At 49.4% G+C, this 25,382-nt stretch overlaps 1 protein-coding gene and 1 long non-coding RNA gene across 4 annotated transcripts in view; one reads left to right on the top strand and one right to left on the bottom strand.

Moving 5' to 3' along the window:
• Positions 1–25,382, top strand: part of RECQL5 (RecQ like helicase 5) — a 912,465-nt gene that overhangs the window by 518,070 nt on the left and 369,013 nt on the right. The window lies entirely within an intron of this gene.
• Positions 12,455–25,382, bottom strand: part of LOC144767350 (uncharacterized) — a 66,499-nt gene continuing 53,571 nt past the window's right edge. Inside the window, exon 3 of the long non-coding RNA XR_013598160.1 lies at positions 12,455–13,727. This is a non-coding gene — a long non-coding RNA (uncharacterized LOC144767350). The remainder of the gene's footprint in view (positions 13,728–25,382) is intronic.

Here is a 25,382-nt window from a genome sequence, read left to right as displayed (position 1 = left end):
ATTCAAAGCCATACTGGGTATTTTTCCAGATTTCGTCCATTCGATTTTTGGCGGACTTCCCCTGATCCTGGGATTAATTGCAGGAATCCTATTCCTAGTCCTTATTTTTCGTTATGGCAACCCATGTCACAGATCAAACTCTCGCGACAATGGAAGATACGATCCTAGCCATTGGATACCGGGACCGGATATCAAAAATCCTGGGACTCTCCCGGCTTAGAGACCTAAACATGACTTGGTTTCTATCATTTCGACCAATGTGGCAAAGGTGTGTTTTACCTGTACTAAGGTGTCTGCTATGCGGAGAAGAATGCGTGTTAGACACCTGTCTGACGCTACAATCTGATGCGCCGGTGGATGCAGATACACAGTTGGTTCCTACCAAGGTTCACGCACTGTGCTGCCCTCAAAGGCTGCCAATTCTGATGACGGCATTCCTGGAATCTTCACCACTACGATTGAAGAGTAGTGAAGTTCAAGATGAAAGCAGCATCGAACAGGTACGACCTTCTGTCAGCAATGCAAATCAGAATGTCAATGGAGACAATCATGCGCACGAATGCATGGTTACACCTATTTCCGACTTAGTGGAACTTTCCCATGAAGCTGTTGACAGTTTTTTCGAAAGCCTGAATGATATGATGTTCTCTCCGGAACAGAAATAGAGACTTTTGAGTAAACTCGCACACGGCGTTCCCTGAATTCGGCCTTCAACCTTTAAAAATAAAGTCACATGAACAATTACAATCCAGTTCACGGACAGCAACTTTTTTCAGCAAGCCCTTAAAATATTTTTCTACATATTTTTTTCCGGGACACTGATCTTCTGCTTAAAGTAAGAAACTATTCCTAGAGAACTAAGATTTCTATTTTTAGATACTTTATATAGACTTTAGCTGCCCGCTGGTATGTTCACAAATATTTTATTATGTGATGAAATGGTCTCGACCTTCCTTTCTGTATAGCTATATTAAGAGCCATTTCATGTGTATTTCTCATATACCAATAAGCAATAATGCATAAAAATGCGTGTTTACTTTTGCATTTAATTCATAGCTTAAGTGCTTACAATATATATGACTGCAATTTTTCAGTATATTTGAAAATTTCGAAATGCATTTATGTATTTTGGGGTGGTAAGGTATACACTATACTCTATAGTATGTTGTACTATGTTATACTATGCATAGATTAGTAGATATGACCATAGTTAGCGTGGAGTGGGTGTCGTGTATTTCTATAGGTTCTGAATCGATCCCCCTATTCCTGACCCTATTCTGGTTAAACTTACTAGCTAGTTAACTAACAGTCAGCCCATGAGGCAAGAAAGCCCCCATGATGCAGATACCGTTATCTGACGCAGTCACACTACGGCACAGGAACGTGTTATCTGATTAGGTCATAACGCTTGAGATCTAATTAGACAAGCGACATTCCTCCAGCCCCTGATAAGGCATACGACGTTCTCATAACAAATCAAACCTATGACAACCTGGAAAATCCGTGCGGCCATTGTTTTGATTTCACAGAGAACTTTTGCAAAAGAATGTGCTAACGAGCAAGTCGTATGACATCTTTATTGACGTACCTATGTCCATCCTTACGTCAATCTCGGCACCTTTAAGGTATAAATATTGCCGACCTTGCCCTATGCAAACACACGCGTGGTGACAAGACGGAGCAGCCATACTTGCCGAAGCCGAGAGCAGAAGCAGACCTCGCAGGCAACAGCCCCGCCTTCCTGACGCGCTGAGAGACGCGCTGCTATCTCAAGCCGAGAGACCCAGCACCGGCGCTTCTGGGTAGCCCTCGCAGGCAGCCTGGAATATCGAGAGCAGAGAAAGAGATACCATTCCTCATTCATCCTAAATTCCAGGTACAGAACTGAATAACCCCTCCTAGAGAATTCTTTAGTTATTCACTTGGCAAAAACAAACTTAACTTAAACTGTAACTTTCTATTCCCGCCCACGCATTAGACTTAGGTCAGGTACACGGGGTAGGCGTATTTAGAAACACCAGTTGAGTACGTTTAGTCAAATGTATATGTGTATGTAAATATATTTTAATCATTTTAAACATCATATGGCTCAGAAACCATATCAATGTTTTTACAGTATTATTTTATACTATTGCTTCTAATGTATGCACTTTACTTAACTATAAGTATTGCAATAATATCGATCCATTTCTCTTGTACGAGAAAAGAGACTGATCAATAAATAACATCTTTTATTGAACACGCCCGTCTCTTCCTTTTCTCTACATTCTGATGAGACTAAGAATGCACGTACTGACTGAATAAAATAATTGCCTTGTGCTCACACGACTCTTGAGATTGACTCTTGATTAGGGGAGAGCAAAGTTGTCATGTTCTATGGTTGTCAGAAACTAAATCCCTTCTTGTCTAATCAGGGGAGTTAATCCTTCCTTGAACATTCGAGAAAGTTTCTAGCGAACTCTGAGCTTAGCTGGCAAACCCAAAAATTAAGTCTAGTATCGACAGTAGTAGACCTAGTTAACGTCTGGTCTAGGCCTTTACTGCTGTAGGTACTATTCCAATGCGCAGAGCCTATTGGGAAGATAGGAGCTACACTACAAGAGTGGATAGGTATGTGGACGAACAGACATCATTGAAGTTTAAGGCCGGCTTGTAGTTGCCTGTAGGAGCAGAGTAATTACATCCTGTAGCGCTGTCTTGTAAAAATGTTCACCCAGAATGTCTATGTTAAGAGGCCTGAGTACCAGAGAAACCCATGAAGAGCTGGGTGTGTTCTCTTGTGCACTCAATGTAAAAAAACTCAAGCCTCCTTTGAGGTCAAGCCAATAAAGCCTTGCATCCTCTTTCAAGGGATGTAAAGCAGATAGAAAAGCCAACATGAAAGGGAGATACCACCATTGAAACGAAGGTAGCCCTAGTCCTGAGCACCAATTTTTTTAATAAGACCAGTGTTGTAACAGAAGTGGTTCCAGATCATACAGCACTTGTGGGTGATCACAATTAGAAAGACTGCTTTAATTGTTAAAAGTAATAGGGGCAAACATGCATCGGTAAAAATGGTATGCACATAACAAATGTGGGGACAAAATGGAGGGCCGATTGTGGCATGACAAAGGGTTTCAGAGGAAACCTGCGAGTTAGGCCATTAATGATACGCATCATAACTGATCAGGCAAACAGAAAAAGGTCTAAAGGGCCAACGTACAACTCCTAATTGTGCTCACTGCAAGACCTTGGTTGGCCAACATAAAAAAACAAGCGGTGTTTAAAAGGTGTACGCTCCTGTGCAATTACTACCCTGTGTTTAAAGAAATGTAAAGATACAAAGGCTGTTATTACAGGAAGATGAAGCGGATGATTTATGCGTTTAGAAGCTGAAAGGCTCCACATTTCGACTGTCAGGTAGCGCCAAGTGCAGCATACACAGAGCAGGCGCGAGCTAGTGTTCACTGCTTAGAGACCAGGCCGGGGAAGATGACGAGCCCGGGGAGTTCACGGCCCGCCGAGGGGCCTCCAAGCACAGGCCGCCTGCAGTGCCCTGAAGTGTTTGGACAGAAAGCAAAGGCAGCGACATACCGACTGCAAGAGGCGAAGATAACTGTGGTGACGAGTGATGAGCAGCAGGCTCGGCGCGGGAGCGTCAACCATGAGCAGACGCAAAGTCCAGCCGAGGCCATTGGAACAAACCTGTGCGCGCGCCGTGCTGAGAAATAGACCCAATAAATTAACTTGAAATTGACTTCTGCAGACTCTCGTGTGATTCAAAAAGCATGAGTCCCATTAGCAAGGATGCCGTGGGGCTTGGGGACGGCAAAGAACAAGACGTGCGCAGGCACTCACCAAAACGAAACTTATCGTGGGGCGGGACTTCCGTCTTGTGAAGCCCGCGCCCACGGAGTGCCTGGCCAGAGGAGCAGGTGTGACGCCGGGCTCCCATGCCCGAGGGAGAGACCCGCAGACGCTGCAGAAGTTAGGAGTGCCGATGAGTGGGGCTTAGTTGCAGGGGGGAGGGGGTGCGTCTTGGTGCGCTCGTGTGTGTGCGGCGGGGGGGGCGTGTGTGTGTGTGCAGCGGCGGGGGGAGGGGTGTTCTCTATGTGTGCGTGTGCGTATGCGCGTCGGGGGGATCGTTCTCTGTGTGTGCGTGGCGGGGGCGTGGGGGCATTCTCTATGTGTGTGTGTATGCGCGGGGGTGGGGGGGTTCTCTATGTGTTTGTGTATGCACGGGGGTGGGGGGTTCTGTATCTGTGTGTGTGTGCATGATTGTGTGTCTGCTTTCAAGGAGCCATGGGAGACAGGAAGTGCGCGCAACCTGATCCGTTTACGCGCGCGTGCACATCACTTGTCTCCCTTTGCTCCTTGAAAGCAGAAACGATCACAATAGGCTCGCTTTGCGACAGCAGGGGCTTCGCCCCTGCAATCGCAGGCGCGAGCCCTAAAAAGGGCTGTAAATTCCTTGAAAGAGTTTGGAGGAAGTTTTATGCTCCCATGGCCAAGGCTGAATATGTAGCGACTTTGAAAAAATATAATGTCACTTGTAAAGCTGCACGGGCAGACTACTATACAGAATTGATTAAAAATGCCCAAAATTGACATAAAATGCTGTTTAAAGTAGTTAATGATCTGTCTGCAGCTAGCACGTTCACACCGCCCCCCTCCCTCTCTCAACAATAGTGTGACGAACTTGCCTCTTTTTTTCTAAACAAAGTTGAGCTAATTCATCGGCAACTAGAAGCAGATGCTTTTATGCTAGAGGTACCGTTAACGTTTGAGACACAACTACTTGGGCCACTGGCCCCACATCCAGTGGATAGTCCACCCACAGCCAACTCAGACAAGCCCTTGAAAATCGATGCCTGGCCTCTTCTGGATCTTGCACTATTGCAAATTTTACTGGCCACAATCAAGTCTGGCTCTCCGCTTGATCCCCTCCAACCATCTAAACTCAGATTGTTAGAGGAGGCTCCCCTTACAGTAGTTCTGAATCTCCTTAATTCCTCCTTGATCACTGGTGTGGTACCTAGAATTGGAAGCACGCTTTGGTACTCCCTCTGCTTAAAAAGAATGACCTCAACCCCCAGTGTTGGTCTAATTTTAGACCAATTTCGCTTCTCTCGGTTTTCTCCAAAATTCTGGAAAAACATGTTGATATCCACCTTTCTTCCTTTGTTACTGCTTACAACCTGCTGCATCCACCCTGGCATGGGTTTAGGGCGGGTCATAGCACTGAATCCGCCCTACTTGGAGTCACTCGACTCTGATGAGACAGCCTTCTGGATTTCTTTCTGGATTTAAGTGTGGCTTTCGATACGGTCTCACAATCCATTCTTTTGGCTAGATTGGAGGCTTCAGGTATTGTTGGCACTGCTTGGAAATGGCTATCTTCTTTTCTGGAAAACTGAACTTTTCATGTCTCATCAACTAACAACACCTCTTCGAACTTGACATTGATCTTGGGGGTTGCTCAGGGATCTACATTGAGCCTCCTGCTTTTTGACATTTACCTTCGCCCTTTGAAGGAAGTGATACTTTCAGGGGGGTGGGAGTGCACCAGACACGCCCCAACGTAATTACCTCTTGCATGATGGTTCATGTAGTTCATTATTTCTCGCTCAATTCAATTCAAAGTGTTCATAGCCAGTGCTGTATTATTAGTTTCAATTCGTATCCCTAGACACGTGTTTCATGATTCCTCAATCGTCAGTAGGGGGAAAAAAAGCAAAGTTCATAGGTTGCAGGGCATGCTGCCTTATCTCTCAGGATCAGTTCCACTCACAGCATGAAGGCGCAGGCTCCCGAGCTCGTCAGCTCACAGGAATTTGATACTTTCAGGGGGGTGGGAGCGCACCAGACACGCCCCAACGTAATTACCTCTTGCATGATGGTTCATGTAGTTCATTATTTCTCGCTCAATTCAATTCAAAGTGTTCATAGCCAGTGCTGTATTATTAGTTTCAATTCGTATCTCTAGACATGTGTTTCATGATTCCTCAATCGTCAGTAGGGGAAAAAAAAGCAAAGTTCATAGGTTGCAGGGCATGCTGCCTTATCTCTCAGGACCAGTTCCACTCACAGCATGAAGGCGCCGGCTCCCGAGCTCGTCAGCTCACAGGAATTTGATACTTTCAGGGGGGTGGGAGCGCACCAGACACGCCCCAACGTAATTACCTCTTGCATGATGGTTCATGTAGTTCATTATTTCTCGCTCAATTCAATTCAAAGTGTTCATAGCCAGTGCTGTATTATTAGTTTCAATTCGTATCCCTAGACACGTGTTTCATGATTCCTCAATCGTCAGTAGGGGAAAAAAAGCAAAGTTCATAGGTTGCAGGGCATGCTGCCTTATCTCTCAGGACCAGTTCCACTCACAGCATGAAGGCGCAGGCCCCCGAGCTAGTCAGCTCACAGGAATTTGATACTTTCAGGGGGGTGGGAGCGCACCAGACACGCCCCAACGTAATTACCTCTTGCATGATGGTTCATGTAGTTCATTATTTCTCGCTCAATTCAATTCAAAGTGTTCATAGCCAGTGCTGTATTATTAGTTTCAATTCGTATCCCTAGACACGTGTTTCATGATTCCTCAATCGTCAGTAGGGGGAAAAAAAGCAAAGTTCATAGGTTGCAGGGCATGCTGCCTTATCTCTCAGGACCAGTTCCACTCACAGCATGAAGGCGCAGGCTCCCGAGCTCGTCAGCTCACAGGAATTTGATACTTTCAGGGGGGTAGGGGACGCACCAGACACGCCCCAACGTAATTACCTCTTGCATGATGGTTCATGTAGTTCATTATTTCTCGCTCAATTCAATTCAAAGTGTTCATATCCAGTGCTGTATTATTAGTTTCAATTCGTATCCCTAGACACGTGTTTCATGATTCCTCAATCGTCAGTAGGGGAAAAAAAGCAAAGTTCATAGGTTGCAGGGCATGCTGCCTTATCTCTCAGGACCAGTTCCACTCACAGCATGAAGGCGCAGGCTCCCGAGCTCGTCAGCTCACAGGAATTTGATACTTTCAGGGGGGTGGGAGCGCACCAGACACGCCCCAACGTAATTACCTCTTGCATGATGGTTCATGTAGTTCATTATTTCTCGCTCAATTCAATTCAAAGTGTTCATAGCCAGTGCTGTATTATTAGTTTCAATTCGTATCTCTAGACACGTGTTTCATGATTCCTCAATCGTCAGTAGGGGAAAAAAAGCAAAGTTCATAGGTTGCAGGGCATGCTGCCTTATCTCTCAGGACCAGTTCCACTCACAGCATGAAGGCGCCGGCTCCCGAGCTCGTCAGCTCACAGGAATTTGATACTTTCAGGGGGGTGGGAGCGCACCAGACACGCCCCAACGTAATTACCTCTTGCATGATGGTTCATGTAGTTCATTAATTCTCGCTCAATTCAATTCAAAGTGTTCATAGCCAGTGCTGTATTATTAGTTTCAATTCGTATCCCTAGACACGTGTTTCATGATTCCTCATTCGTCAGTAGGGGAAAAAAAGCAAAGTTCATAGGTTGCAGGGCATGCTGCCTTATCTCTCAGGACCAGTTCCACTCACAGCATGAAGGCGCAGGCCCCCGAGCTCGTCAGCTCACAGGAATTTGATACTTTCAGGGGGGTGGGAGTGCACCAGACACGCCCCAACGTAATTACCTCTTGCATGATGGTTCATGTAGTTCATTATTTCTCGCTCAATTCAATTCAAAGTGTTCATAGCCAGTGCTGTATTATTAGTTTCAATTCGTATCTCTAGACACGTGTTTCATGATTCCTCAATCGTCAGTAGGGGGAAAAAAAGCAAAGTTCATAGGTTGCAGGGCATGCTGCCTTATCTCTCAGGACCAGTTCCACTCACAGCATGAAGGCGCAGGCTCCCGAGCTCGTCAGCTCACAGGAATTTGATACTTTCAGGGGGGTGGGGGACGCACCAGACACGCCCCAACGTAATTACCTCTTGCATGATGGTTCATGTAGTTCATTATTTCTCGCTCAATTCAATTCAAAGTGTTCATAGCCAGTGCTGTATTATTAGTTTCAATTCGTATCCCTAGACACGTGTTTCATGATTCCTCAATCGTCAGTAGGGGAGAAAAAGCAAAGTTCATAGGTTGCAGGGCATGCTGCCTTATCTCTCAGGACCAGTTCCACTCACAGCATGAAGGTGCAGGCTCCCGAGCTCGTCAGCTCACAGGAATTTGATACTTTCAGGGGGGTGGGAACGCACCAGACACGCCCCAACGTAATTACCTCTTGCGCCTTCATGCTGTGAGTGGAACTGGTCCTGAGAGATAAGGCAGCATGCCCTGCAACCTATGAACTTTGCTTTTTTTTCCCTGCTGACGATTGAGGAATCATGAAACACGTGTCTAGGGATACGAATTGAAACTAATAATACAGCACTGGCTATGAACACTTTTAATTGAATTGAGCGAGAAATAATGAACTACATGAACCATCATGCAAGAGGTAATTACGTTGGGGCGTGTCTGGTGCGCTCCCACCCCCCTGAAAGTATCAAACTTTGAAGGAAGTGATTGAAGAGTCCGGTCTCACTTTATTTTCATACACCGATGACTCTCAGATTATTTTCTCACTATCTGATGCGCAAAACAAAGAACCTTGCCCTCTCAGGCAAAGCCTGCTCAACGTCGCCCTCTGGATGAACAGAAACACCCTTAAACTAAATAGTAACAAAACCGATGTCCTAATTCTCAGTGATAATCCCGAACTTTGGGGAGTTAACCACTGGCCCGCGCTGGTTGATAAGGCTAAGAATCTCTGCTTCATCATTGATAAGAATCTCTCCTTGAAACCACAGGTCTCCAAGCTGGGAGCCTCCTGCTTTTTCATTATGAAATGGCTTAAGAAAATTCTCTGGCTGATTCCTCTAAGCTCCCAGAGAACAGTGCTACAGGCCTTGATAACGTCCAGACTGGACTATGGAAATATACGGTTTCTGGGCACTGATAAGGCCTTGATTAATCGCTTGCAGATTATCCAGAACGCTGCTGCCTGCCTCCTTTTCCGGTTGCCGAGATATGCTTCCGTCTCTCCCTTGCTCCACAAATTGCACTGGCTGAAGGTTGACAAACGGATTAAATTCAAGGCCTCATGCTACATGTTTCGAGCTAGACACGGCCTCGCCCCTAAATATATTCAAGATCTGGTGCCTCCGTATGTCCCTTCTCTATCGCTGAGATCCGCCAACCTCGCACTGTTTACCACGCCTAGGTCCGCAGAGCTCATATTAAAGAGCGCTCTTTTTCCGTTTTAGGTCCTAAACTCTGGAACTCTCTTCCGGTAGCTTTTAGAAACTCTGACTCGTTGCTTACTTTTTGTAAGAACTTAATACCATGCTCTTTAACTGCCCTGTCTGATTCTGCCACCTGCCAATGTTGCTATGCCTCTTGCTTTTGTCTGCCTCTTGCGCTGGTAGACCCTGTTGGGTCGCTGCGGGCTACACAAATCTCGTACATAAATAAATATATAGGGGTGGGGGTTAGGGTAGTTTTTAGGGGTGGCGAGGTTCAGGGTAGTTTTTAGGGGTGGGAGATTGGTGAAGTGTTTAGGGGTGGGGGATTGGGGTCGTTTTCAGGGGTAGAGGTTTGGGGTCGTTTTTGGGGGGTGGGGGGTTCGGGGTAGTTTTTGGGGGGTTCAGGATAGTTTTTGGGGGTTTGGTATAGTTTTAGGGATATTGGGGGGTTCGTGAAAATATTCAGAGAGCGGTTCAGGGTATTTTTAAAAGGGGTTGTTTTGAAGGCTCAGGGAGGGAGAAGGGGGTAATTTTTAGGGATTAGGGGAGGGCAGAGTTGTATTTAGGGCTCAAGCGGAGGGGGGTAGTAACCTTATTCACGCATACCCGTTTATCATGCATGCCTTTAGCACAAATATTTGTGGTAAAGGCATGCGTGGTAAAGCAATTTGTGTAAGATGCGGTCGTTATAGAGACCGCGTTGTTGAGGTATGCTGGGTAGAGGAACTTGTTGTTCCGACATTCAACCCCAAAAAACTTATTTTTAGTAGGAAACTGATTTCTATAATTTTAGACCGAACTAGCTACCTGTGTTTGGGTCTAATTGTAAATAACAAATTAAACTGGAATTTACATCATGCCAGCCTTGCTTCGAATAGTCAGGGAAAAGTCACTGCCGTCGAGAGGTTCAAATGAAAATATGCACACAGTTATGTGCCTCTCCAAAGGTGTAACTACTAACAAACCTCTTGCATAGGACTTCATAGCGCTCCCTCCTAAGAAAATACACTCTCTTGACATTAGGTTTAGGCAATCAATTCACATGCTACTTATGCTAAGGTTTGGCACTCCCTATTGTAGAAAACATCTAGAATCAAAGAAACATATAATATGTATATGCCGGACTTACTTTAGAAAGCTGCTATGCCCAAAAATCATTAACTCTGAAATCAACAAATAAGGAGCTTTGTCTTTTTTAAAGAGCCGGGCGGCCGCGCCGTCTGTCGACAGTCACACGTGAATTGGTTGATGATGATGGAATTCATAGCTATGCTAATTTTAGATATTTTGTTACATTTTAATGTCCGTCTTAGCTGATACTCACTTAAATTCATGTGTTTATTGTGTATGATGTTTACCTACACTATAAAGAAATTACCTTCCTACAAAAACCTTTTTTCTTTCTCTTTCAACACTCGGGAGTGTACATGTTTTCTGCATCACTCCCTTGTTTGCTACTCCCCACTAATGTCACCCCATTTGCTATGTGTTGATCCTTCATCCCTCTTCCAGGCTCATCCATTGCGTTCCTCCCCCTGACTTTTGGTTTCTTATTAATTTATTTTTTTGGCCTCCCCCTGAACCAGCCTTGAGCACTTCTGTTGCTACCTCTGCCCTCCAACATGCTCCAACCCTCCCCTACCGCACCTCCATTGCTTCCTGAACTCCTTTGTGATCTTTTACATTCTTCTGATTACATTTCTTTTGGGAAGGGTCTGACAACTGCCATTTGTTGCCGGGCTGCTATGCAGTGCAAAAATTGCTTTTGAGCAACTAATATATATATATATTTTTAATTTATGAATACATATGGCATCCTCCACTTTAATCAGTAAACAAAGAAATGGTGCGTGCTTCATTCCGTAGGTGTGAGCACACGTGATGATTCATGGGTGAGCATATGTCCTCACATGTGCTTACAGAATGACACAGCCGCCAGCAGTGGCCCCCATATTGTGCCTTTTTTCCGCTAATACTATACAGCATCACCCAAAAGCATTGGCAAAGCCAATATTTCAAAATGGCATATTCTGTTGGCTTTACCAATGCTTGTTGCTTTTGTCTCTATTTCACCAGTGTAAGTGCATTTGAAACAAGCGCTGTAAATGCTATTAGGTCTGGCTCACATTTGAGTCCTTATTACAGCATTAAAAAAAGCCTGCTGCAGAGAAAGAATCAAAACAGAAAATTATTTCTTTCTCCATACAGTGCGTCTGTGAAATAAATGATTTAATGTGTGACGGTAGAGTGCACTTCTGAGGATTAACATAGTGTATCATGCATTGAAAAGCATCCACTTCAAAGGAGGTGGGATGATATATTAAACTGCATGAGGTGAGAGAGCCATACTCCAGTTGCAGAGCTAAAGTCCACTCTGTGTATATTTTAAAGTATTATTAAAAGGTATGTGGACAGTTGCATGGTCAAGCCAGACCTAAAAGCTCTTTAGGGTGTGTGAGTGCTGTAAAGTAAGGGGAAACGGGCATTGGTAAAGCCAGTAGGCATTGCCTATGGGAGATATTGGCAATGTTTTGTAGCCATGCTGTACAGCAGCAGGGATGCTTTGCAGTGTGGATAAAACTAATTTGAAAAAGTTCTGAGACACAGCCAGGGCTAATGTGCATTTTGTTTTCAGTGCATTGGTGCTGGATGCATTATAATCCTAATTTTATTATTTTTAGACATGCTACATAGCAGCCGCACTGCTATAGAGCATGGCTACAAATCTTTGTCAAAGTCGGCAATGCTTATGCTTAACACCTTTGCTGCGGGGCTAACTCCCCTGCGGCACGGGGGAGGGGTACCGCGCGCGGCGCCGCTCTGCTTGTGATGAGCTCGGCTCGTCACGCTCCGCGCTGGCGCTGAGCTCGTCATGACCACGCACGCTTAATGGAACGCCCAGCACAGCAGGGGAATTATTCCCACGTGGGCATTCCACGGCGGTTATGACGAGCTCAGCTCGTCATGAGCACAGCGCCACTGTGCCTCATGACAAGCTCAGCTCGTCATGAGCATCAAAAGAGTTAAAGCATGAACAAAGGGTAATGGCAGAGCCAATAGTCTCAAAGACGAGACCTATTGTTTTTGCTAATGCTTGTTAGGTCTCGGCACGATACCCCTGTGATTCTACGTAAATCATTTAATCTCCCCATAAGTGATTACAAAAAATTACGTTTGCTAAAAAAAAAAATCCTGTCAGATAAAGAATGCAATTGTGTCCATCTCTTTGTTAAAATACACTTGGAAGCAGATAGCATCTGTTGCCACAATAAAAGCAGATAACATTTGTTGTCACAAACATCCTTCCACAAAAGAAAAGTGCTTCTTTGAAATGTCTGTGGCATACTAAAATACAGCTAGAAATGGCGAACGGTTCAATTAAACAACAGGGAATAAGAAAAAATAAAAGTAGTACCTCAATCACAGAGTGATAGGACAGCAATCAAGCTGAAACAATTAGTACTTGGCCCGTGCTCCAGGCAAAAGAAGAGGAATTTAAGCCAGCATGTGCTGATCAATTAGAAGGCAGCAAATAAGAGTGGCAATGTTATGTTATGTTAGGAACACTTATACAGCGCAACGGTTATCCTGAGGAGTCCTGGAGCTTGCTGCAGTCCTCCCACCTTTCACAGATTGCTGCCAGAGTGACTGTTAGGCAGTGGGTGGGCTGCAAACCCTTTGTTATTATACAACATCTCTTGCAAGTCCGAGAACAAACGCTGACACAGGCGAGACCAAAAAGGGACCTCAGTACAACAGACAAGTTAAGCTGTGGCCAGTCATAGAGCAATATGTGTATGAGTGCCTGGAACTCATACACATTCTCCTCTGAATTATGTACAATTAAACATTGTTACATGTATTTAAATATAGGGCATAAACACTATTTACACAGCGTTTCATAGATGATATACCAGTGCTATCTAATAAATTCGTGAAATTGTTCGCACAAACATGCAATATTCCTGTACAGGTGGGACAATGTATAGAAACAAGAGTAAAGCAAGAAGTAGAGGCTTTCTCCCTTTGGTGGCCTTTAGCACATTGTTGTGCTTGCTAGTGGCCTGGTAACAGCCTGCCCCACTGCTGGCTCTGAATTGTCGTTGGAGCTTATGCTGCACAATAGCAAGTAAGAGAGGGATCTTTATGGCCCAAGGGTGGGTATCTCAAAGACCAGACTGGTCACTGTAGCAGGGGGCAGCGCTGTGAAGGCTTCCCGGGGGCGGGGCTCGTAGTGTGCGCTAAGAGGTACGCATCCTGAAGCCAGCTATGCACTGTATTGTTGAGAATGGAGGCAGAATCTGAGGTCATAGCAGGTTTATTAAACGTTGGAGTTTTATGGTCCGTTGTAGTCTTCGGGTGCTGCTGCTTCCCGGTGAAATTCACACCTCTGGCTGTATCTGGGTCACCCTCCGCCGCTTTTTACTGATGCAGCAACAGCACTGGCAACAGGCGGTGAAAATGATCAACAGCACAACCACTGCAGAGAGAGGGGGAGAGAGCAAGCACATTAGAAGTGGCATGTAAGACTGTCTCAGAGATCTGACAGGGTTAGGATTAATTCGTAGTGCAAGGAAGAGGCTAATTGGCTGCAGGCAGGAGGGCATGGGCATTATTGAGTTACAGGCAGGAATCCGTCGCAGCACAGGCAGGGTATTGGTTAATGTGCAAGAATCAGAAGAGCTTCAGAATGCAGGCTAGTGCAGGATTCCTGATCTTCCGGGCACAGGCAGATTAGAGTTAACGTGCTGCAGGCAGGCGGGAGCGCTGGGCAGCACAGTTTAGCGTGGGGCTGAGCCTCGAAGGCTGGGTCAGCTAGTGGCCTGTCCAAGGCATGTGCCCTCGTTGCCTGCGATGCTATAGTTTAGTTCTGCTGTTATGGTGTTTAGTTTTGGTTAATAGTATGGCTATATCTGTCTAGTTTTTTGCTTCCAATACAAACTTGATGTGCCCACCATATTTGGATAGTTGGCACTCTTTGAGCACCAACTATCTGCGTAACTGCTTAACTAGAAATGTGCTTCACCATTTACTTGTGACAGAGGCCTTTGATTTTGATTGTGAAATGGCTTGAAGGGACACTCCATTTAAAAGGAATGTGAAATGGAGTAATGACACCCTCTAGACCCAATTGTTGGCTGCAATTGTGAGGACCCATCCCTGCTATACATGACTCTGTAGAATATGACGCTGCAGAGGACAGCGGGGAAGGACGCTAGGCATGGCGGCTCAACAACCTATGCTCTTTGCTATGGGAAAAGGCTGTGACACAGAGTAGCTTCTTTAGACTTGGGGCCCGGATCCCCCAGCATGCTCCACGCCCGCCCCACCCACCTTCCAATGAATTCCTGAAGAATGGGTGGGTGTAAATGGCCATGCTTAATAACAATAATCATAAACATGACAAACGATAAGATCAGAAAAACAGACATCATCAAATTGCATTAATCATTTTCAAATTGCATTTCAAATTGCATTTCTATTATTAAAAAGTTCTTCTTTCCCCCAGCACCAAGGGGCCCTCTGGCTCGCATCTCCCCAGGCCGAATTCCCCACGCAAGGTGCCACCCACCTGCGCCCTCTGAGTGGTGGGCCCCAACCCTCGAGTCCTTGTCCGCCATTTCCCAGGGGCCCACCCCTCGGCCACCAGGCTGCCCAGGATCCCAGGAGGCTCGTACCTGTCGCCCTAGCCTCCCCAGCCGGTGGCCTCCAATTCCCTGCGGAGAGCTTACCGTCTCTTCCCTCAGTGCTGGCTTAGGGAGTGCGCAAGGCGGACTCCCGTCCATTGTGTAAGTGTATGTCAATGGTCCAATGTCTCATTACCGCCACAAGGGTGACTAGGGCCCACAGGTCCGTCGCCCTTCCCCCCTTCAAGCAAAGTCTGCACAAAGGACCAAATTCCCCTGATCCAAGTGTCTGTGCCTATGTCTGACAAATGAACTCCGTCTTGGTGAAACATTGCAGCTCCGGAAATCATCCTGTGTGGGAGGTGGACCAAACGACCCTTCGCTGAGCACAACTTGGCCGACACATTCAAAGCCCTAGCCCGGATTCCATTGCCCCAATATTGCCGTGGGATCATGCAAGACCATGCGATCCTGGCCTGTGAAAAGGTCCTCGCCAGCCATGCAAATTCTGTGAGCAGCGCCTCTTTAACTGCTAGGCGTCCACGATCTACCATGTCATTGCCTCCCAGATGGATGATGATTAGGTCCGGGGACTTCTGTCCCTCGCGTTCTTTAATCTCTTCCACGAGCCGCCGCAGGTGTCGAATACGCATTCCACCCACTCCTTGCCACAAGAACTCAGTCCCCTCCAAGCCAGGTGGTTTCCGCACTCGCCGCTGTTGCAACCGCACCGCCGCGCGCCACACGAACGAGTGTCCCAATACCCACACCACCTTTCTCGGCATACTAGTGATTGGAGAAGAAATAGAAAAGTCAGGCATAGCCACACATCATGGCATAACAACTCAGGCCTTACGTATCGTTTAAAACAGCCGGACGACCAACGCCCCACCTTTTTTACTGAAGAGGAGGACATTCCCGCCCCTGCTGCCAGCGTTGCTGCCCCTATCCTGAAGGAATGAGATGAGTAACCCAAATCCCCCAGCCCTACCTCCACCAGGGCCCTTCGCAGCACAGCCTTAAACTGGTACTGCGACACGCAGTCTCCCTGCTCGTGAATGAATAAGGCCTGACCCCTCCCACCCGGGCAGATAACTAAATATGCCTGCATACAGGCGACCGGGCAAATAGGTGCCGCGGGCGCGGGGCTCAGGTGTATCACCGCCCCTTTTCCTAACTGGTCAGTCTTAGATTTCTTCAGGACCACCATCAATCCACCGGTGGCAATCCTGGTGTCTTCAAACTGAATCCCCCCGCCCAGATCATTTCTAGCAGTTCCCACAATCTCTCCCAGGCGAAAAGCCCCGTAAAAGGCCAAAGAATACACCGCTGAAAATAGAGTGCTCTCATATGCAGACGTGCATATCTTAGGAAGTACCCCTATGATGTAACCCAGGATCCTGACATCTAAAGGCCGTCTACCATCCCGCCTAGGGCCCTCTAACTTCGCCCACCCTGACAGAGCCTTCTTGACCACAAATGATGCCCCTGGGTCGTGCGCCCCAGCTAATCTAGCGAAAAAACCCACTGCTGACAGATGTGCCCTAGCGTAAGAGAGTGGCCTGCCTAGATCCCGGAGTTCCTGGAGGAAGAAGTACATTGCCTGATCTGAAAACCAATTTGTAACACAAAACCTTTGCACCACCATCCTGTAAGACCAAAAATTCTGCTGATATGCTTTCGGAGTGCGTTCACTCAATGAGGCACCTACCAGCCCCGCTAGTGCGGGGCTCCAATCCTCCACAGTGATGGTGGAAACCCAGTCATCCGGTCCTCCGCCTCGGGATGATATCTCCTGAAGTACTGCAACTTGGAACGAGACCAAGCATCAGCAGCATGATTATCCACCCCGGGAATGTGTGCTGCCCTGAACAGCAAATTGAGTCTTAAACAAATCAACACCAAACGCTTCAATAACCTCAGTACATGCCTGCATGTAGCGCTCTGCCTGTTAATGGCCTCCACAACTGCCATGTTATCTGACCAAAATATGACTGACCTATTCCTGAATTGCTCCTCCCATATGGTCACTGCCACCAGGATTGGGAATAATTCCAAAAAGGCAATGTTTCTGGTCAGGCCATTCTCATGCCACTCTTCCGGCCACTCAACCCCACACCACTGAGGGCCAAGGATTGCCCCAAAACCAATGCTGCCTGCTGCATCGGTGAAGAGGCCCAGCTCTGTGTTGGACACCGATGGCGCTGGCCACACTACCGCGCCATTAAAATGCTCCAAGAAATCTCGCCATACCCTGAGGTCCTCCCTTACCTCGTCCTGGAGGCGCACACGGTGGTGCTTCTGTGTTAAGCCCACCATGGCCCTAGCTATTGATCTCGAGAATGGGCGGCCCATTGGGATAATCCTGAGGGCAAAGTTCAACTGGCCTACCAATACCTGCAATTGGTGTAAGGTTACCTTGGCACTGGCTAAAGCAGAATCAATTGCCCGTGAAAAAGCCTGCACTTTGCCTAGTGGCAACCTACACTCCCCTGCCACCGAGTCAATTTCAATGCCCAGAAAGGACATGCATGTCTCAGGACCCACTGTCTTTCCAGGCGCCAAAGGTATCTGAAACTCATTGAACATGGCCACTAACTGCTCCAGCGCTTGTGCACATGCTGCTGACGCTGCAGGACCCATGACCATGAAGTCATCCAAATAATGCACTACATCTTTGCACCCAGTTCTATGAGAAAACAACCATTGGAGCATGGAACTAAACGTTTCAAAATATTTACAAGACACAGCGCACCCCACTGGCATGCATCGCTCATAATAAAACCGCTCATTTAGTTGAAAACCTAACAAATTGTAATCTTCAGGGTGAACAGGCAAGAGGCGAAATGCGGATTCTATGTCTGTTTTGGCCATCAATGCCTCAGGTCCCAAGTCCCTCAATTTCTTCAGGGCAGCGTCAAAAGAGGAGTATGTCACTGAACACAAGGCTGGGTCAATCGCATCATTTACTGAGGCCCCTTTTGGTGCCGATAGATTATGGATCATTCTAAACTGACCCGGTTCCTTCTTGGGTACAACTCCTAGTGGGGAACATATAAAACCAGGAAGTGGCAGGGCCGGAAACGGGCCCGCAACACGCCCCAGCCCTAGTTCCTTCTCTACCTTCAATTCGACCACTTTTGGCTGCAGCCGTGCAGACAATAAGTTTTTACAATACTCTACTGGAGGGACACCTCGAGCTGGGATGCGAAAACCTTCTGAAAACCCAAAATACAGAAGTTTGGCTGCTGACCGGTCAGGCTACTGATTCAGCCAATAAATCAGTTTCCCTATATCCACAGGAGTAGGTAGCTTAAGGCTGGGGAGGCTTAACGTCCCTGGCTCCTCCCTTTTCCTTGGATTTTTTGATACATTTAAACTCAGGGTGGGAGGGGTGCCCGCAGAAGGAGCACGCATGTCTGAATTTGCACTGACCTGTGGGCCAAGTGCAAGCTTTTTTGTTGAAGGCCCAGCACGTACCCCTCTTTTCCCCAGGTCCTCCCTGGGATGGCCGAAAGGGCTGCCTATTAGACTGGAACCCCCCAGATCTCCCATTCAAACTTTCTAGCCAAACGTTAACCTCCACCTGATCCCATCCCATCTCTGGGTCCTGCACCTTCTCCCACCTGAAGTCTCTGTCATAATCCAACCATGCAGTACCCCCGTGTGTCGCATGCGCTTTCAGAATCTTGTTCATATAATATACCAATGACGCCGCCAACTCAGGCTTTTTCTCAATGATGACCGTCATGAACACTTGAAAGCCAAATAGCCAATTTGTGATAGACTCTTCTACCCTCGGTCTCCTGTCTTTAAAAGAGTTGTCCTTCCCCTCTTTATCCTTGTTCTCCACCTCCCAGCGTTTTGGCCTGATTAAAGAGAACATATCAATGTATTCACCCTTCCAGATTTTCTCCTTTATCTCCGGTGTTACATGTGTCGCTAACCTACTCGGTTTGGACAGTACATAACCCTGCAGCCCCCCTACCTTAGCAACCCCTTCTGACTCCTTACCGGTGCCATCAGGCTTACCTCCTGAAGATTCGGGTGCTTTTTGAAGAGTTGGGGCCGCATGTTGCGCTGTTGGTGAATTACTGCCCTGCGCCTTGACCAGGATGGCTAACTGCCTACTAATTTTGCTGAGCGCGCCGCCCTCTGCACTCTCGGGTGCCCACGGGGCCACTGCCGCCGCTGTGGTCGCAAGGGGGGGGGTGGGGAGATGCCACCACTGGTGAGGCACCTACTCCTTCACCTTCTCGGGGTTTCGGCCCCGGCAACAGAGCTCTGAGTGCACTCAAAATATCAGCTACTGAGCCCCCAGGGTTAGCAGCTACTGGCTGCGCTAATGGTGTGGGAGGGGGGTTACTGACCACTACATGACTGCTACCCTTATCTGTGTCGGGGGTGGCAGGGCTAGGAACCAGTGCTGATAATGCCCTAATTTCTGCCAGAATAACCCCCACCTCATCATTCGGTGTGGGCCCCACTGGTTTAATCAGGGTGCTGCTGTGCGGTACCACAGGCACCTGGGGCAACACGGGAGGTGGAACAACATGTATCACTGGTTCAAGGGGGATCCCAGAGGGGAGCCGTGTGTCTTGCCCCGGTCTTCCCGCCCCCCTCTTACTCTTGTTCTTTCCCCCCTGCTGCTGAACCTTAGTTCTTTTAACTAGAGGCGGGAAGGCTGCTTTTGGGGGTACCCCCTGCCTACGAGGCCTGTCTACTACGACCTGTGGCTCATCTTCCGGTTCGGGAGGCTGACCCCCCGCTTCTTCCTCGCTGCTGTCCTCATCTCTAGAGAGCTTAGCCAGTACTAATTTCAATAGCTGCGCTATTTCCGGATCTTTATCCTGGCGCTTGACCCCCTGGCCCTTTGGCGGCATGCTGCCCTCGCTCGTCCGCCGATGCTCCCCGACACTAGGCCCTTGAGGCAATGCCCAGATCGCTCTTTTGCCCCCGCTCCCCTGCCCGACCCCCGCAGCTCCTACCCGATCACCAGGGAAGGTGCCAGAGCGTGTACGCAAACCGGATGCTGCAGTCAGGCGCGGGCCTCAGTAACGCCAAAAGGGGCCGGATAAGTAATAAACACCGCTCCTCTCTGAGCGCCCACACCGCCTACAGCCCACAGAGCCCCGACACCTTACCTGACGAACTGGAGTGCTGTACGAAGCTCTTCGCTCCTCTCCACCCACGAGTGCTCCGCTCTGCTCTCACAGCCGCCCGGCCGTCTCCGCTGCCCGACCGTCCATACGACTCCGCCGATCCCGAACAAAGGTGTGGGGGAGTGGAGGGAGGGGGGGTGGACGGGCCAAATTCAAATTACGCTTAAAATAAATTTAGTTAAAGTTAAAAACTTCTAAGGGCGGGAAAACACGTGGTCCAGCGAAGTGAGAGCAGGTCCGGTGCAGGCAAGGGAAAGAGGCCGAGATCCCCGCGTACCTGCCCTAAATAGGCCATGGCCTCTGACCCCCGCCCACACCAGACGTGCGTCATCCCTGCCCCGGAAGCACTTCCCTGGGCCGGCCTCCCATAGGGCCGCCGGCCCCCCCTGCACTACCAGTAGCGCTGCGTGAGCCGGGGGGCTGGGCCCTAAATGCGCGCTTGTCAAGCCTCGCGCTTGGTAGATTCTCTCTACACATTGCACCGGACTCTGTAAGGGTGCAGTAGTGTCTAAATCTTAGCAGTAACTTTTCTTCATTAAAAATGCATTTGTTTAGAGTCCTTTCTCTCCAGCAAAATTCTGCAATGAAACCTGCAAACCCTTTTTTACATTTCAAAAAAATGGTTTTTAGTGAGGCAATGCTGAAGAGCTTGTCGGGTTAGACTTACTATGGTTTGGAGCTTGGGTTACCTCCTCTTCCTCTTCATCTCTTCATGCTTGTGGCAGTGTGCGTTGGGCATCTTCTTCCACATGAAGAGTGCAATAAGGTGGGAAATCTTCCAGTTGCAGATTATGTGGTGAAATGGAAGACCGGGATAGAAAGGAGCAGAGACTGTCCTCCCTCTGCTCCCAGCAGTGCTGAAGGCCTATTGGAGAAGCTAGAGGGGGCTACCATGCTTAATGTTCTGGACGATAACACTGCAAATGTTCTCATTTGACGTTCTGCATACCAACCACCTGTCTTCTCCTCTGAATTGGTACTCATCGCAAGGTTGAGCCCTCTACCCCAATAATATTGCTCTTATGGTGATCTAAAGGTCTAAAGAGGGAATATCGGTGGTAACGCACTAGATTGTGTCTAATGCAGCTACTTTGATTCCTGTTTTGACAGTTTAGTAGCTCTGACACCTTGAAGGACTAATCAACCAAAATAGTCAAGAAGGTGAGCTTAAGGAAGCATCATTTCACATGACCAAGAACGCCCCACTGATTTTTACCAAAAGTGAATTACAATAGATTATTCAGTACTTGTTCTGTGTACCTGATAATACTGAATTCTCAAATGCAACTACTTAGAATTGTGTATATGTTCACATGTCTACATAAAGACTATTCTATTGACATTGTTAAGGCTAGCGTTAGGAAGCATGGCTAGTGTAAAGATTAAGGTTGGGAAACCCGACATGGTTATGTTTGGGGGCTGAGGTACAGGTGGAGGGAAGGGGGAGGCTGAAGGTCATGGTTAGTTAGGGTTAGCGTAAAGGGTACACAGTTTGAGGATTAGGGTAAAACGTGTTAGGTTGGTGTAGGGTAAGGTTCAGGGTTGGGGTTAGGATTAGGGTTAAGGTTAGGTTTAGGAAAGGTCATACTTCAGAATTAGGGTAAGGATAAGGTTTAAGTAAAGTGGCAAAGTTAGTTGCACATCATTATCTTCAGCTATAGGGTGGTTGGCCAGGGAGGTGGGTTGCACGTCATCTGCAGCTGCAGGGTGATATTGGCCAGGGAGGTGGGTGGCACATCATTATCTGCCGCTGCTGGGTAGTTGATCAGGGAGAGGCACATTATTATCTGTAGCTGCCTTGTGCTTGGCCTAGGAGGTAGGTTGCACATCATTGTTTGAGGCTGCAGGTGATTGGCTAGAGAGGTGGGTTACACATCATCTGAGGCTGTGGGTGGTTGGCTAGGGAGGTAGGTTGCACAACATTATCTGAGGATTCAGGGTGGTTGGCTAGGAAGGTGGGTTGCACATCATTATCTGGGGATTTAGGGTGGTTAGCTAGGAAGGTGAGTTGTACATCAATATCTGAGGCTGCAGGTGGTTGGCTAGGGAGGTAGGTTGCACATCATTATCTGGAGATTCAGGGTGGTTGGCTAGGAAGGTGGGTTGCACATCATTATCTGAGGCTGCAGGTGGTTGGCTAGGAAGGTAGGTTGCACATCATTATCTGGGGATTCAGGGTGGTTGGCTAGGAAGGTGGGTTGCACATCATTATCTGAGGCTGCAGGTTGTTGGCTAGGGAGGTTGGTTGCACATCATTATCTGACGGTTCAGGGTGGTTGGCTTAGAAGGTGGGTTGCACATCATTATCTGAGGCTGCAGGTTGTTGGCGAGGGAGGTGGGTTGCACATCATTATCTGAGGCTGCAGGGGGTTGGCTAGTGAGGTGGGTTGCACATCATTGTCTCAGACTGCAGGTGGTTGGCTAGGGAAGTGGGTTGCACATCATCTCAGGCAGCAGGTGGTTGGCTGGGGACGTAGGTTGAACATCATTATCTGAGGGTTCACAGTGGTTGGCTAGGGAGGTGGATAGCACATCATCATCTGAGGCTGCAGGGTAGTTGGTGAGGGAGTTGCACATCATTATCTGCAGCTGATTTGTGCTTGGCCTAGGAGGTAGGTTGCACATCATTATTTTCGGGTTCAGGGTGGTTGGCTAGGGAGGTTGGTTGCACATCATTATCTGAGAGCTCAGGGGGGGCGTGGCTAGCAGCCGATGCCAGCAGACGCAGCCTAACGAGGCTCCCGTCCCTTGCCCCCATAAATCCTTAATTTATCCATTATTCAGCGCGGACTCCCCGTGAAAACCGGGTCGAGTCCGCACCAACCATCGGTGCCTGCCCAGGGTGCGCGCCAGGTGTGTGAGTCGCCCGCATTCGGCACTGCGGCCCCTCCGGTCCCGGAGAGGACGGACACTAAAATGGCGGCATAGGTTTTCCAGGGAACGCCGGACTACACCCAGGGGGACCTGGCGCTCAGCGGTCGGAGACTGCCAACCGTGAAGGGTGAGAGCTGACCTTGTGAGGCGACCTGGGTGCGGCGGTCTTAGCGGAACCGACGGCGGCGCTGCGGAGGAGAGTGAGGTCCGCGCCCCCGGGGAGCTCAAAAATTGACGTCCCGGCTTCTGGGCCTGCGCATCACTAGCGTCGGCACTTCAGCGCATGATCCTGCGCCAACGAGTGGAGACCCCCGGGCGGACAGCGGGAACACCACCAAGCCCAGGGCGCAAGCGGGGCAACTCCACGGGCAGACAGAGGCACAAGAGCGAAATCGGCATAGGGAGGCGGCTCTGCACCAGGGAGGCGGCGAACAGAACCGGACTGAGGACCCGGCAGCCTCATTTTGCGGAACCTGGGGGGGGCCCAGCTGGCTCCAATACCGCACTGAGGTGCTGGGCGGTGCGCTTCTACCCAGGTGTCTCGACCCCCCCCCCGCCCAGCTGACCCGCCTCATTGTCCAACACCCGGGGGGAGCCTGTCGGAGTGATCGGCACCCTGAGACTACCGGAAGGGGCACTCAGCGCGGCGCTGACCAGCGAGACAATCCTACCACAGCGGGGTGTGCTCGTGAGGGTGGGCCTCGAAGCAATAGGTGGATTGGCACCCGGCAGGGAGCTGTAACACTTGCCGACAGCAGGGAGGAGGCGACTGCCTGGCGACCTGGGACTACACCGGTGGGAGGCCTAATTGGTGAATAGCGGCAGAGACTGGCGACTCCACTTTTGGGACGACGACCCGGTCCTCCACTGGGAGAACAGCTCCGGCAGGAGTGCGGATCCCTCGACCACGGACACCCTGCACACCGGCTGAGAACTCGGCGGCCCGCGGTGAGGAGGGGGGTGCGGGAAGAGAGAGCGCCGGAGTGCGGAGCGGGGACCTGAGCTGACCGGCGGCAGTGAACGGGTCGCTGTGGGACTGCATCGGAGACGGGGGCACCCGTTGGCGCCCGCCCCCCCCCCAACGCGGTGGCGGAGGGGGCGCGCCCGAGTGCCGCAGCGGAACCACTGGGGCACAGCTGCCGCTGCGAGAGAGCGCCCCTGGCCTCACGGACCGCGGGCTGCAACTATCTGGCCGGTGACGGCTCTGCATCGCCGAAGCGACCGGACGACCTGCTGAGTGACCTGTCCGTCTCGACCACCTCCACTTTAGCCCAGCGGTTCGCCCGAAAGAGGCATGGGGAAACCGAAAGGACCAAAAGGAGAGGCAGGACCGGCCACAGAGGCTCCGGACACCATACCTCATTCCCAGTCGGACTTGCTAACGATGCAGGACAGAATCCTAGAAGCTATAGCGGCCACGAGGACTGCCTTGCAACAAGACATTGCGCAAGTGTCGACAGGCCTGGGGCTCCTGCGGGCAGATCATGGGAAACTAGCCGACAGGGTCAAAGAAACAGAAATAACCCTGAAAGACGTGGTGCCGGGACAGAAAGCCTTGGAAGGAAAACTTACGGACGCCCTGGACCGTATCCAGACGCTGGAGAGGAGAGCGGAAGATGTGGAAAACCGAAGCCGGCGAAACAATGTACGACTGGTGGGCCTTCCGGAGAAAAGTGAGGGGACGGACATGCTGGGTTATGTGGACAAGTGGCTAAGGACAGTGGTGGCGCCGGAAGGCCTATCCCCATTCTTCACGCTGGAGCGAGCGCATCGTGTGCCTGCCCGGCCCCCGAAACCGGGGCTCCCTCCGCGACCAGTGGTGATCAAAGTGCTCCACTACAGGGATAGAGACTGGCTTCTGCAACGAGCAAGGGAAGCGGGACCGTTCCAGGTTGACAATAGCAAAGTCACGTTGTTTCCGGACTACACTTTCGAAACCCAAAAACAACGGGCTTCATTCCTCTCCATTAAAAAAGAACTACGGACGGAGGGGCTGCAGTATTCGCTGTTGTTCCCGGCGAGACTCCGAGTTTCATTGGATGGGAAGGCACTGTTCTTCACTTCATCGGCGGATGCCTGGGCCTGGTGGCACTCTTACAAGGCTGGAACGGATGGGGCCCGCTACAGGGCTGCTGAAGAGGAATTCCAACGGGGCACGGTAAGAAGATCCAGACGGCTTCGGAAAAGGGGCCAACATCAGAAGCGGCTGACGGAATCGCAGACGGAAGTGGAGCGGACAGCGGCACTGCAGGCGGTGAAAGAGGTCTCGGGTGCGGAGGCGCCACAGCAGGGGGGGGAATCGAAATCGAACTCGGAGGACAAACAAACGGGGTCGGAAACTGAACTATCGGAGGCGGACAGCACGAAGGGCCCGACAGTAACGCCACAAACGGCAGAGGAGGTCTTCGGCAGCTGAGTATTGAACCGGGGGGTGGGGGGGCTGGCAGCGACAACCTGGAGGGAGTGGCGAAC

Source organism: Lissotriton helveticus, chromosome 7 (genome assembly GCF_964261635.1).
Source record: "Lissotriton helveticus chromosome 7, aLisHel1.1, whole genome shotgun sequence".
Taxonomy (NCBI): domain Eukaryota; kingdom Metazoa; phylum Chordata; class Amphibia; order Caudata; family Salamandridae; genus Lissotriton; species Lissotriton helveticus.
Note: the sequence above shows the minus strand (reverse complement) of the source record. Positions and strands in the feature narration are given on the sequence as shown.